The sequence below is a fragment of the Lynx rufus genome, unplaced genomic scaffold, assembly GCF_022079265.1.
Source record: "Lynx rufus isolate CCGP_SWC_20201006 ecotype Redwood Valley unplaced genomic scaffold, mLynRuf1.p SCAF_10, whole genome shotgun sequence".
NCBI lineage: Eukaryota > Metazoa > Chordata > Mammalia > Carnivora > Felidae > Lynx > Lynx rufus.
This window is the reverse complement of record NW_025814824.1, coordinates 2,252,345-2,264,872: the sequence shown is the minus strand read 5'-3', so window position 1 is coordinate 2,264,872 and position 12,528 is coordinate 2,252,345. Positions and strand designations below refer to the sequence as shown.

The following is a 12,528-nucleotide window of genomic DNA, read 5'->3' as shown; positions in this document are numbered from 1 at the left end:
GAGTCACATGTTCTGTGACTAAGCCAGTCAACTGCCCCAACTTCATAAAAATTTTTAAAAATGTAAAATGTATTTTTTAAAATACATAAATTTAAAAATATTTCTATATAAAATATATGTTTCTATATACAATATATATTTGATATATTTATAAAATATATACCAGTATATAAAAATACACACATATACAATATACACATGTAAATAACAAAAGATACCAAATAAGTCAAAAAACTAATGTTAAATTGGGAAAATATTTGCAATGCATATAAAAGATAAATTATTAATGGCGTAATATATAAATAACGCTTGAGCGATAATAAGAAAAATGGAAAGATAGCAAGGCATACGTAGCTATTAAATAGAAACAAATAGGGGCACCTGGGTGGCTCAGTCAGTTGAACGTCCAACTTCGGCTCACGTCATGATCTCACAGTTCGTGGGTTCGAGCCCCACATCAGGCTCTGTGCTGACCTCTTGCTCAGAGCCTGGAGCCTGTTTCCGATTCTGTGTCTCCTTCTCTCTCTGCCCCTCCCCTGCTCACACTTTGTCTCACTCTGTTTCTCAAATGTAAATAAATGTAAAGGAAAAAAAGTTTTTTAAATAGAAACAATTGACAAGGATTTGCTAAAATTAGCATATGGAGATTTACAAAAATTACCAAAGACCATAATCTCTATAGCTCGTAGAAATGTGTAGAAAAGGATCTTCATTCATTGCTGGTGGAGCTGTAAGTTGCTGTAGCTCTTTGCTGAATAATCTGGAGATATGTATTAAAATTAAAAACACAGCCCACACGTGAGGACCCAGGCAGTAGAAAAACCCAACATATACATAAACATAAGAATAACGGGCCACCTGGGTGGCTCAGTCGGTTAAGCATCTGACTTCGGCTCAGGTCATGATCTCACGGGTTCTAGCCCCACGTTGAGCTCTGTGCCGACAGCTCGGAGCCTGGAGCCTGCCTCGGATTCTGTCTTCCTCTCCCTCTGCCCCTCCTCTGCTCATACTCTGTCTGTCTCTCTCTCTCTCAAAAATAAATAAACATTAAAAAAATTAAAAAAAAAAAAAAAAGGATATTTATTGTAGGGGCACCTGGGTAGCTTAGTGGGTTAAGCATCCTACTTCAGCCCAGGACATGATCCCATAGTTTGTGTTCAAGCCCCGAGTCAGACTCTGTGCCGACAGCTCGGAGCCTGGAGCCTGCCTCGGATTCTGTCTTCCTCTCCCTCTGCCCCTCCTCTGCTCATACTCTGTCTGTCTCTCTCTCTCTCTCAAAAATAAATAAACATTTAAAAAATATTTTTAAAAAGGATATTTATTGTAGGGGCACCTGGGTGGCTCAGTGGGTTAAGCGTCCTACTTCAGCCCAGGACATGATCCCAAAGTTTGTGTTCAAGCCCCGAGTCAGACTCTGCGCTGACAACTCGGAGCCTGGAGCCTGCTTCGGATTCTGTGTCTCCCTCTCTCTTTCTCTCCCTCCCTCAAAAATTAAAAAAAAAAAAAAGTTAAAAAAAATTTTAAAGAATATTTATTGCAGCATTCTTCTAAAAATACCGCGTGGTAAAACCCCTGAGAAACAATTGCCCATCGGTTGGGTAATGCTTGCGTAAATTGTGGGAATCACGTTGCATGAAATATTACGCGGTCTTCGGAAGGAATGCATGAGGTCTATACCAAGCGGTGTTGAGGCATTTCCAAATTATTAGTGAGAATAGCAAGAGACAGGAAAGTGTGTAAAATATTAATCCTTTCTGGTGAAATGAAAAACAAATTTAGGAACACTTAAATATGTTTAAATAAAAAAGTGTTTAAGTATTTCAGCGTAGAGTTACATAGAGGAAGCAATGGGCTTCCCTGGCGAGGAGTGGGGTGGTAATGAGTTTAGAGGAAGGACCCCAAAAGAGGGCAATTAAAGGAGGGGTGAGTGTCACGGTGACTAGGATGTGATCCCGTTTTTGTAAAACGGGGGATGTGTGTGTCATGCAAGACTGGAAACCGATGTGCTCGTGTGGTTATTCCAGTCCTTATGCTTTGAAAACTTGTCTGAAATGCCTAATGTGCGTCATTGGCTGTATAACAGAAAAAGCCCCGGGCTGCCCTGTGGAAGCTGTACCACGCTGCTGGGGAGGCCGCCAGTCCTCGGGGCGAAGGGTCCTGCTGAGCCCCTCCTTCCGGAGGAGGCCTGTGAGGGAGGCCCACCCACGCCGTCTGCACCAGCCTGTCCGGCAGCTGGGCTCCACCACGTGGCCCGTCTACACAGCAATTGGATTGTGCTGCTGAGTCCTGCCCCAGTGCCTGGCCCACAAAACCGTGCTTGGAGCAGTTTGCTGCCCAGAGCACCTGCGTAAGGTGGGTGCCCGCGGCTCTGGGCAGTTCCCCATGCTGCGCACTCTGTACTCCTCTCCCCACCGACGCGCCCAGGGCTGTCCGCTTGCTCTCCCAGTCGCCACCCCAGTACCACGCTCTTTCCAGCCCTCCTTCAAGGCCCCCAGGGGCCCCGCCCGATATCATGTGACCTTTCACCCGATGGGTACGGCGTCTGCGGCACGGGTGGTGGCTTTAACACACGTCTGCAGGTTCTTTGACGTGCCTCCCACAAAGTTTCAAAACTTTTCATCTTGAAATAAGTACAGATTCGCAGCGTATTGCAAAAGTAATACAGAGGCTCATACGCCCTCACCCAGTTTTCCCTGGTGGTGACTTTTGACACAACTATGCTGTGCTATCCACATCAGGAAGTCGACACGGGTGACACCTCACCACACGCAGGCTCCCGCGACCCCACCAGCAAGATGCCCGACTTCGCCATGTCCACAGAGGCCTCCCCCACGTGGCCCTTTGTGCCGCCCCTGCCCCGTACCCCGCCGCCCCCACCTGCGCCAGTTCTAAAACGGGTTGTCTGGGAATGTTCTGTAGTGGGATCATACGGGATGTGACCTTTTGAGATTGGCTTCTCCACTGAGATCCCTGAGATCCATCCAAGCGGCTGGCGCACCAACAGTGGACTCCTTGTGCATCTGAGCCATGTTCCGCGGTCTGCACGAGCCGCGGGGTGGAAGTGTTCGCCCACGGAGGGACGTCCTTGTTTTCTAATTTCAGGCTATTGTAAATAAAGGTACTATGACAGTCACGGACAGGTTTTTGCACAGACATCAATTTTCATTTCTCTGTGATAAATGCTCAGGGCCACACTGCTGGGTCTGGGTCTCATGGTAAGCGGATGTTTGGTCTTTCCGGAGACTGCCATACTGGGTTTGAGAACGGTGATCTCGTCGTGCATTCTACCAGGGTGCGTCCTCAGCCTTTCCAGCCTGTGGCCCCCTCGGAAATTTTTGTGTTGGCTGTTCTGACAGGTGTCTCCCTATACCTAGTGATATCTGTCTGTGGTTTTAATTTCCCTGACAGCGAGGGATGTCGAACATCTTTTGATGTGCCTAATTTGTCATTCACACCTCTCCCCGGTGAGATGTCTCTTCACATCCATTGGATCCTTTATGTTTTTACTGCTGAATTTGAGAGTTCTTTATGTATTCTAGCTAGCAGTCCTTTGTCAGCAACGTGTTTTGCAAGTCTGGTTGATCATTATTCATGAATTCTGTATTTGCAAATTCACCTACTCACTAAAATCTATTTGTAACCCCAAAATAATGCACACAGTGCTTTTCATGGTCATTTGCAAACATGCCCTGAGTGGTGAAAAAATTCAGTTGCTGAGTGCCCACGCTCCCTGTTGATGTTGAACAAAGCAATGCTCTGCCTTCTTATGAACAAATGTCTCTTTCACGGTCCATTTAGTGCCACACTGTCTGCATTTTTGTGCTTTTTTTATTGGTTGTTTCGCTGCTTAAAACGGCCCCAGGGGTAGTGCTGATGTCCTGTCTAGTGTTTCTAGCACAAAGAGTTGTGATGTGCCTCAGAAGAAAGTTTACGTACGAGACAAGCTTTGTTCACGCACAAGTTACGGTGCTACTGGCCACAAGTTCAACATTAGTGAATCAACAAAACAGGATATCCTGAAACAGGAAGAGGAAATTCCCCAAACCGTACACGAGGCTGCTCTGGAAAGTGCTAACGTAACATCTCTACTGCATGAAGACATTACACAGAAAGTGGAAAAGAGGCTACATTTGTGGATTCACAGAATGACCATCGATAAAAGAATGTGAGGTGGGTGGCATGGTTGTGAAGAAAGCCAAAGCAATGGACAGTCACATTACCTAGGGTCAGGAAGACACTAAACTCTTCTCAGCGGATCTGGCTCACACGTGGTGGAAAGTGGTACAGGGTAAAAATGTTAAGCTTGCAGGTGGACAGGTTGTGCAGATCGGGATGCTGGGGAAGAAGTTGAAAACTGCCTGCTAAGTGTTAACGAGAAAAGGGTTACGTGGAAGGGTAGGGTTTCAGCCTGAAGACACGGGCTGGTTTCACTAGGACATCAGTAAACAAACCCCCGTAACACAAATAGCATTTGGGTTGTTGAAACTGTTGTGACTGGAGGCTCTCAGGAACCAAACCCCACATTCCCCCCAGAATGCTGAGTGTTGAGGTGGTGCGGTGTTTGCAAACTCAGGCTTCATGGCATCTTTAGAGAACACCACTCCTGCAAATATGAGACTCCACTCTGTTTGCCTTTTATTTCCTTTCTTGCTCTGAGTTCTGGCTACACCTTCCGGAACTGGGTGGATTACTAGCGTGGAGTGTGGGCATCCCGGTCTTGTGCCCAGTTGTGGGGGACATCTGACCGTTATGCAGATGTTAGCCATGGGCTTCCTGCAGGTGGGTTCTTTATCAAGTTGAGAAAGTTCCTCCCTATTCCTTGTTTTCTGGAATTGTTTTTTTTTTTTTTTTATCACGAATGGATTTCGAAATTTTCAAATGTTTTTTGTGCATCAATTGACATGATCACATGAAATTTCTTCTTGTTGATATGGTGAATGACATTGACTGGCTTTTGAATATTGAACTCATTTGCATTCCTGGCGTAAACCTTGTTCAGTCACGGTGTGTAATTCCTTTTCAGTGCTGCTGAATCCTATTTGCCAGTACTCTCAGTGGGTTTTACATCTCCGTTCAGGAGGGATATTGGTCTGCAGTTTCCCTTTTTGGTCCTGGCTTTGGATCTGGTGTCAGTATAAAACTGGCTTCCTAAAATGAAATGGGAAAATGCTCTCTCATGTTTTCTGGAAAAGATTGTGCATTATTGGCATTGATTCTTTTTTAAATACTGGGTAGAATTCTCCAGTGAAACCATCTGTCCTGGAGACTTCTTTTTTAAAGAAAAATTTAATTTTGATTTTTAAAATGAAAGTATATCTGCACATACTTTTTGAAGATTGTTACAAAGAATAACACTTCCCCCATTTTCTGCCCTCACAAAGCAGCTCTCGGCAATTCTCTTAGCTATTTCTTTTGATATCCACCCCTATCTCAAACAAGCATGTGTATATTGCTATACTTCTTTATTTTTTAGTTGTAAAAAGTATCTAAGACTTCGCCAAGGGGAAGATGATGGTTTTCTTCTTCCCCTTCCCTGATTCCACAGCAATGTCTGTCTTCTCTTTTTCCCTATCTAGTTGAAAGAATTTTTTAAAAATCTCAGCATTCTATTATAGTCACACCCTTCACAGCTGAACCACCAGCTGGACCACAATGATTATGGTGGTGCTGGTGGTAACAATGATGATAGTTAACGCTCACACAGCGCTTTCTTTGGGCTGGGCAGGCTTCCAAGGACTTCAGTTTTCACAAATCTCTTCCAAAGACTGTTATAACAACCCTGATTTTACACTTGAGGCCCAGGGAGGTCAAGTGACTTGATCAAGGTAAGTCAGTCTTTGTGTGTTAGAATTTGAACCCCAGACATTCTGGATTTATATTCTGTACTCTCGACTGTTGCTACCCTACAAACCCTAAAACTTTGTGTTTTTTCATGAGCTACTAACAGTCTCTTATTGATTATATATATATATATATATATATATATATATATTTACCACTTAATTAATTTCAAGTTCTACTCCATTTGTGAAGAGCTTCTCTTGATGTGTTCATACACATTAGCACGATATCATCTTCCTGAAACTATGTCCTGAGTTCTGATCTGTGGCCAGGCTGATGGTTCTGCAGACCTACCTCCATGTGGCATCCTGCAATCTCCCCCTGTATCATCCTGGGGTTCTCTTCACCTCTTTCATTTGGAGCTTATTGTTTCCTGAATGTTAGATCATACTTTTTCTTGTTTTATTTCCTCATTTTGGTCAAGAACATCCTCTCAGCTTCCTGGGAAATGGGAATGGGAAGTAAATTTTTTGAGCACTTCACATCTAAATATGTCTTTATCCAGCTCCATATTTGATACTTTGGCTGGGTATAAAAGATGGCAATCTCAATATTGAAGACATTCCTCCATTGTCTTTTAGCTTCCGTTGTTGTTGTTGAGAATTTCAAGGTTATTATGATTCCCATTCTTTGTATTTGATCTACTTTTTCTCTATGGGAACACGAAATTATCTTTCTGTTCCCAGGATTCTGAAAATGATGTGCTTTGATGGGGGACTATTATCATTTAATGTGGTCCAAACTTGGTGCATCTTTTCAATTTGGCAATTCAAATCTTTAGTCATGAGATATTTTCTTGAAGTATTTCTTTAATTCCTACCCCCACCACCATTTCTCAATTTGTTCTCTCAGAAACTCACTTCATTTGAAGTTGGCCTTCTGAAGTTGGTCTTCCAGACTTTTTTGTCTTGTTTCATCTTTCTCCCCATTTGTAATCATGGTCATTGTTTTGTATTTCCTGAGAGCATGCCATATCTTCATCTTCCACCTTTCTAGTATGGTTTTATAAGTAACTTTGTATTAAATATAGCAAAACCCACAAATCAAGTGTTCAACTGTGTGAATTTTCACAAAGTGAAAACACTCATGTGGCCAGCACTTGGGTCTAGAAAGACAACATTACCAGATGCCTCTGTGCCTTTCTCAGGCACTGCCATTCCTAAAGGAAACAGCTGCCCCTTGTTTCTAACATTATAAATTAGCTTTACTTGGTTTTGAACTGCATACACATGGAATCACACAGAATTCTATTCCTTTGTGTCTGACTTTGTTCACTCAACGTTTGTGAAATTAATTTATCTTGTGTGCATTCTCATTTCTGTATGGTATTTTTTGAATGAATATACCACGGTTTATTTGTCCATTTTGCTGCTGATAGATACATTCTTGTAGGTGTCTTCTAGTAAATATATGTGTGTGTTTCTGTTGGGTATATGCCGAGGAGTAGAATTATTGAATGCATCAAACATTAGTAGATGTTGCCAAACAGTTTTCCAAAGCGGTTTTAGCAACTGACACTCCTGCAACAGAGTGTTATTGTTCTGATCACTTTACATTCTCACCAATACTTGGGTTGTTAGTATGTTTGTTTCTCACTAGCTACTCTGGTGGCTGGTATATCAGGTGGTCTTAAGTTGCTTCTTCTTGAAGTTGAACACCTTTTCATACCCATTTGAATGTTCTCTTTTATAAAGTGACTACCAAACCTTTTGCCCAATTTTCTATTGGTTTTCTATCTTTTTTCGTATTTATAGATATTCCCTATGTGTACTGGATACTATTACTTCACTGGAGATAAGATCGCAAATATTTTCTGCTATCCTGTGGCTTGCCTTTCACTCCTATGATGTGTTTCCATGAACACGAGTCCCTAAGATTAGCATTGTCAAATATATCATCCAGTGTGACTTTTCTGATATCCTAGTTTAAATTTATAGTTCTCTAGCTATTCCTTTGCTGGTGCTTTCCCCCCAAAGTGTAATATTTCCTCTCGGCCTTCTGAGGACATTAATGATTTTTAGTTTTCTTTTCATATGCAGCCTCTGCACCTTCCAGGTGCCCCTCCTGTCTGTTCCCATCCCTGTCATTCATCTGGTCGGTTTGTTTAAGCATTTGTGCCTCTTGGCTGTCTGCTGATGTGTGAGTTCTTTGTGCCCAGTGAGCTTCACTGTGGGGCGGGAGGGATGAGATGTCTGGCGTGGGGGTGGGAGGGATCCCTGTTTCTAATGTATTTAGGTCCTTCTGCTTGGCTTGGTTCCAAATCACCAAAGACACAGCTTCAGACTTGCTCCTAGAGACCAAGTCCTGGGGCCACATTGGAGAAGAAGGGCAAGAATCTCAAGTCAACCAGTTGGGGTCCCCCCCACATGGACGTGTTTTCCTTGGCCCCTCCAAGGAACAAACCTCCAGCTTTCTGTTAGGGGGAGGAGGAGTCCCCATCTGTGAGGAACGGTGAATAAGATGAGTGTCCACTGCTCCTTAAGCAGATCTTAAATGATCTTCTAATTCATAGCCCACTGTCTTTCCTCCTGAGGGCCCGCATGCTCCCAATTTCTGAGGCTTTGAGGATTTTTTGCTGCCTTTTCTCCTGGACCTCCCCACTGCTGGCTTGTGATTTGGCTCTCCATGTTCTGCTTAGTCAGTTTCTACTCATCCCTGCTTTCTAGCTTCTGAAAATCTGTTGCTGTCTCTTTTCCTTTTCTCTTTGTGGGTTTATGTTTTCAAAAATCCTTTCACGTAGTTTTACTGAGGTCAGGGGAAGGAGAGAATATAAATCTACTATCTCTAACTGGAAGTCACTACATTTAGTTCCCTAATTTATCCAGAATTTATGGTGTGTGTGTGTGTGTGTGTGTGTGTGTGTGTGTGTATGTACTTGGAATATAAGATTATGTATATTTTCCAAAGAGATACTCATTTGTTCCAAAACCACTCATTGGACTGTTCATCCTCTCTGCACTGATCTGAAACATCTCCTTCATTATACTTAGACAATTTTCACACATCCTCAAGTGTGCCAAGTGAGGTCCCACGTGGGGCAACGCCACAGCTGGTTCCACAGCCTGGTGTGCTCTGTTCCCAAATGTCTGTCCAGTCTACTCTCTCTCCATAAAGCCTTGGTGCAATGTCTCCTCACCAGGGGGGTGCTATGCACACCACCCTTCAGTCTTGGTATTTTGGAAATCTCACCATGTAGTGGCTAAGGACATAACTGTTTCATTCTGAAGACTTATGTCATTTTCCTTTTCCTAATTCATTAATAATTTGTGCCATCCATTGTTATGGTCTTTATTACAGAACTGCTCCTACATGGATGTGGGAAGATCTGTGATAGCTTTGGTGATTTGGGGCCATTATGTTTTCATCTTCTGGTTTTCGGATGAACATTCAAATTCCCACTGTATATACCTGATGGCTGAGAATGAGGATGTTGGGTTGTGGGGCAGGCAAAGGAAGAGTCTGAGAAGTCCTGAGATTAAAATGTCCTTTAATCTCATCGTAACCCAGTCTCTCCCAACTTGTTTGACTATCTCTTCCAATATTTTGCATATCATCGTATTCTGCAGTATACAGATTTTTAAAACTGGCCTAATCCTGGGACTCCTGGGTGGCTCAGTCGGTGAAGCATCCAACTTTGGCTCAGGTCATGATCTCTCAGTTGGTGGGTTCAAGCCCCGCGTCGGGCTCTGTGCTGACAGCTCAGAGCCTGGAGCCTGCTTCAGATTCTGTGTCTCCCTCTCTCTCTCTCTGCTGCTCCACTCCTTGTGCGCTCGCTCGCTCTCTCTCTCTCTCTCTCTCTCTCCCTCTCCCTCTCCCTCTCCCTCCCTCTAAAATAAATTAACATTAAATAAATAAATAAATAAAAGTGGCCCAGTCTAACATTTCTGATAGGTTCTCAAGTGCTTTTATTTTTTTTTAATTTTTTTTTCAACGTTTATTTATTTTTGGGACAGAGAGAGACAGAGCATGAACGGGGGAGGGGCAGAGAGAGAGGGAGACACAGAATCGGAAACAGGCTCCAGGCTCTGAGCCATCAGCCCAGAGCCTGACGCGGGGCTCGAACTCACAGACCGTGAGATCGTGACCTGGCTGAAGTCGGACGCTTAACCGACTGTGCCACCCAGGCGCCCCTCAAGTGCTTTTAAAGAACAAATAATTTCCCCCTCATCAATTTGTGAACCTCTCTGAGAGAGGTAAGAATTTAAACTAGTTTTGGTCACGGGTGAATAAAGTAGTTAATGAGATTGGACTAAGCATCTCAGCATAAGAAAATCTAGGAAGTGGGAATCTGGCCAAGGACACAGACTCCTGCAAAAACATCACCTTCAGATCATGGGAATTTCTCTTAAGAAAGCAAAATACATATGTGCTCACCTGTAGACCTTCCAAGCCAATTTCAGACTCGAAGTTTCAAGAAAACCAGTGGTGGTCACAGGAGAGGTAACTTCCAGGTGACAGGGCAGGGCAGCAGGACTGAGCTGAGAGGCACTCCTTCGTGGTCACGGTCATGCTGTCTCTAAAAGAAGAAAGCGTTTGCCTTTCAGACACCACAGCTTATCATTATTTCTAAGCTGAAAGAAACTCACATTTGCTCCAGGGGACGTTAGACTTCCTCCCTAAATTGGTTTTCAGTTTTCTGATTTCAAATAAAAGATTTGATTCTTTAAGGTAACAATAAAACCTCAGGTTTTAAACTTTTATTCTTATTACAAGCAGATGGGAGTTATACATCTCTCTTGTGCACATCAGAGACTGAAGAGGAGGAGTCTGGTTAATGTCTTAGGTAGATCTCATAAATCCCCTGGCTTCTCCCATGATTAAAAAAAGTAGTGAAACCCAGTTGCATGTTGTAACATAAGAACTTTTACCTTACGCTCTAAAATCTATGGGTGTTTTTAACAGATAAAATTCATGTCTTCAGAAATTGAAGCTTCAGGATCAGAAAACTACCAGATAAAAACAAGAACAAACAAAAGACCTTCTGTATGTGTCTTTGGTAAATGACTTTGTCTTGATTTACTTGTCTGAGGACTCAGTTGTGGTCACAAAGATGAGCTGTGTGCAGCCCCCACTGACCCAGTGACATTTGGGATCCGATGATGTGGCCGCCATATTAGGCAAACTCACCTTCAATGGTATTGACCAGAATTTATTGATCAAGTTCAAGTGCCATAAAATTACTTCGTCAAAAATTCATTGTGTAGGGGTGGAGACATTTTGAAACAATTCCAATTATTGTTTGTGGGGGAGGTTGGGGTCATGGAGGAGGATAACATGATTCATTTAATTCTTTTTTTTACATTTCTTGTATGGAAGTGACCTCACAAACACCATTTCAGCAGATCATGATTGAAGGAAGGTTTTCACAAAGCTTGCATGGTTTTGTAAGAAAAGCACCAAATTTGCCACAGTTTCTCCAAAGTGATTGATAATACCAGGATGGAGTTCTGATTACGTGAAAGTAAATGGTTCTCAAAAAAAAAAAAAAATGTTAGCATCCAGGCTATCTCTGAAATAACCGTGTCAAAATACTGGAATATTTCTTTTTTAGGAGCTTTCCGAATGGCAGAAACACCGAGCTGAGAAGCAAGCCCGAAGGCTGGAGCAAGCACGCTAGGGGCCTAAGGGGGCATCTCAAGGGGTCTCTAGTTTCCTTTCGGCCCACAGTGTGTGGTGACCCCAGGCCTGCTGCACCTTCCTTCCCCACGGCCAGAGCTAGTGTGTCCTCTACAAGAGCCTGAGGCTGGACTGACCGTTTGTCATTGTCTCAAGTACCTTGATAATGTCATACCTGGTTTTAGATAAGTTAGTCCGTATTTATCTAACAGGGGAGCAAAGTTAATGACCACCATGTCGTGAGCCCCTCTTTTTTGTTCCAGAAGAGGGAACTGGGGTCTAGAGGGCTCCAGGGGCTTCCTGCCTGAGCCTCTTTTCCAAGATGAAGCCTGTCTTGTCTCCGTAGGTGAACCAGTGAAGAGCTGTGCCACTGGTCCCGAACTCACTGGCACTTTCTCCCTCTCCCTGAATCAAAGGAATTTCTCGTTAGCGCCTAGCACCTCTTGATGAGTTTGTCACAACATCCTGTTTTTCTATATTTGTAACTCCCTAAAACATCACTGAAAATCATTACTCGGAATTATATGTGCAGTTGCCTCTTGGCCTTTTGGCTAAGATCGAATGTAGCCTCTGTTCTTTCCTGTTTAAATCTGATTTTTTTCCCATTGCTTTATGGGGTGTGGCAATGCATGCATTAAAGGAAAGAGAAACATTTAAGAAAAAGACTTAAAATTGCATTTTGAGTTTTTAAAAATATGTAACATCTTAACATCTTACATATATATGTATATCTGTGTGTGTGTGTGTGTGTGTGTGTGTGTGTGTGTATAAAACATCTTTTGTTGTAATGTTTCATTTCCATGTGACAAGAGTGCTGATTGTTGTGCAGTAAAAGGATGATTTTCCCTCTCCGATCTGCACCAGTCAACCCTGGTTTCATAATGACAAGTGCTTCCTCTAAACTGGAAGATGGGGGCGCCTGGGTGGCGCAGTCGGTTGAGCGTCCGACTTCAGCCAGGTCACGATCTTGCGGTGTGTGAGTTCGAGCCCCGCGTCAGGCTCTGGGCTGATGGCTCAGAGCCTGGAGCCTGTTTCCGATTCTGTGTCTCCCTCTCTCTCTGCCCCTCCCCC

The 12,528-nt window shown here is 43.3% G+C and overlaps 1 pseudogene; it reads left to right on the top strand.

The window, feature by feature from the left end:
* The first annotated feature begins 11,988 nt into the window (after nucleotides 1-11,988).
* LOC124505441 (uncharacterized) lies at nucleotides 11,989-12,163 on the top strand (annotated as a pseudogene).
* Nucleotides 12,164-12,528: the final 365 nt, after the last annotated feature.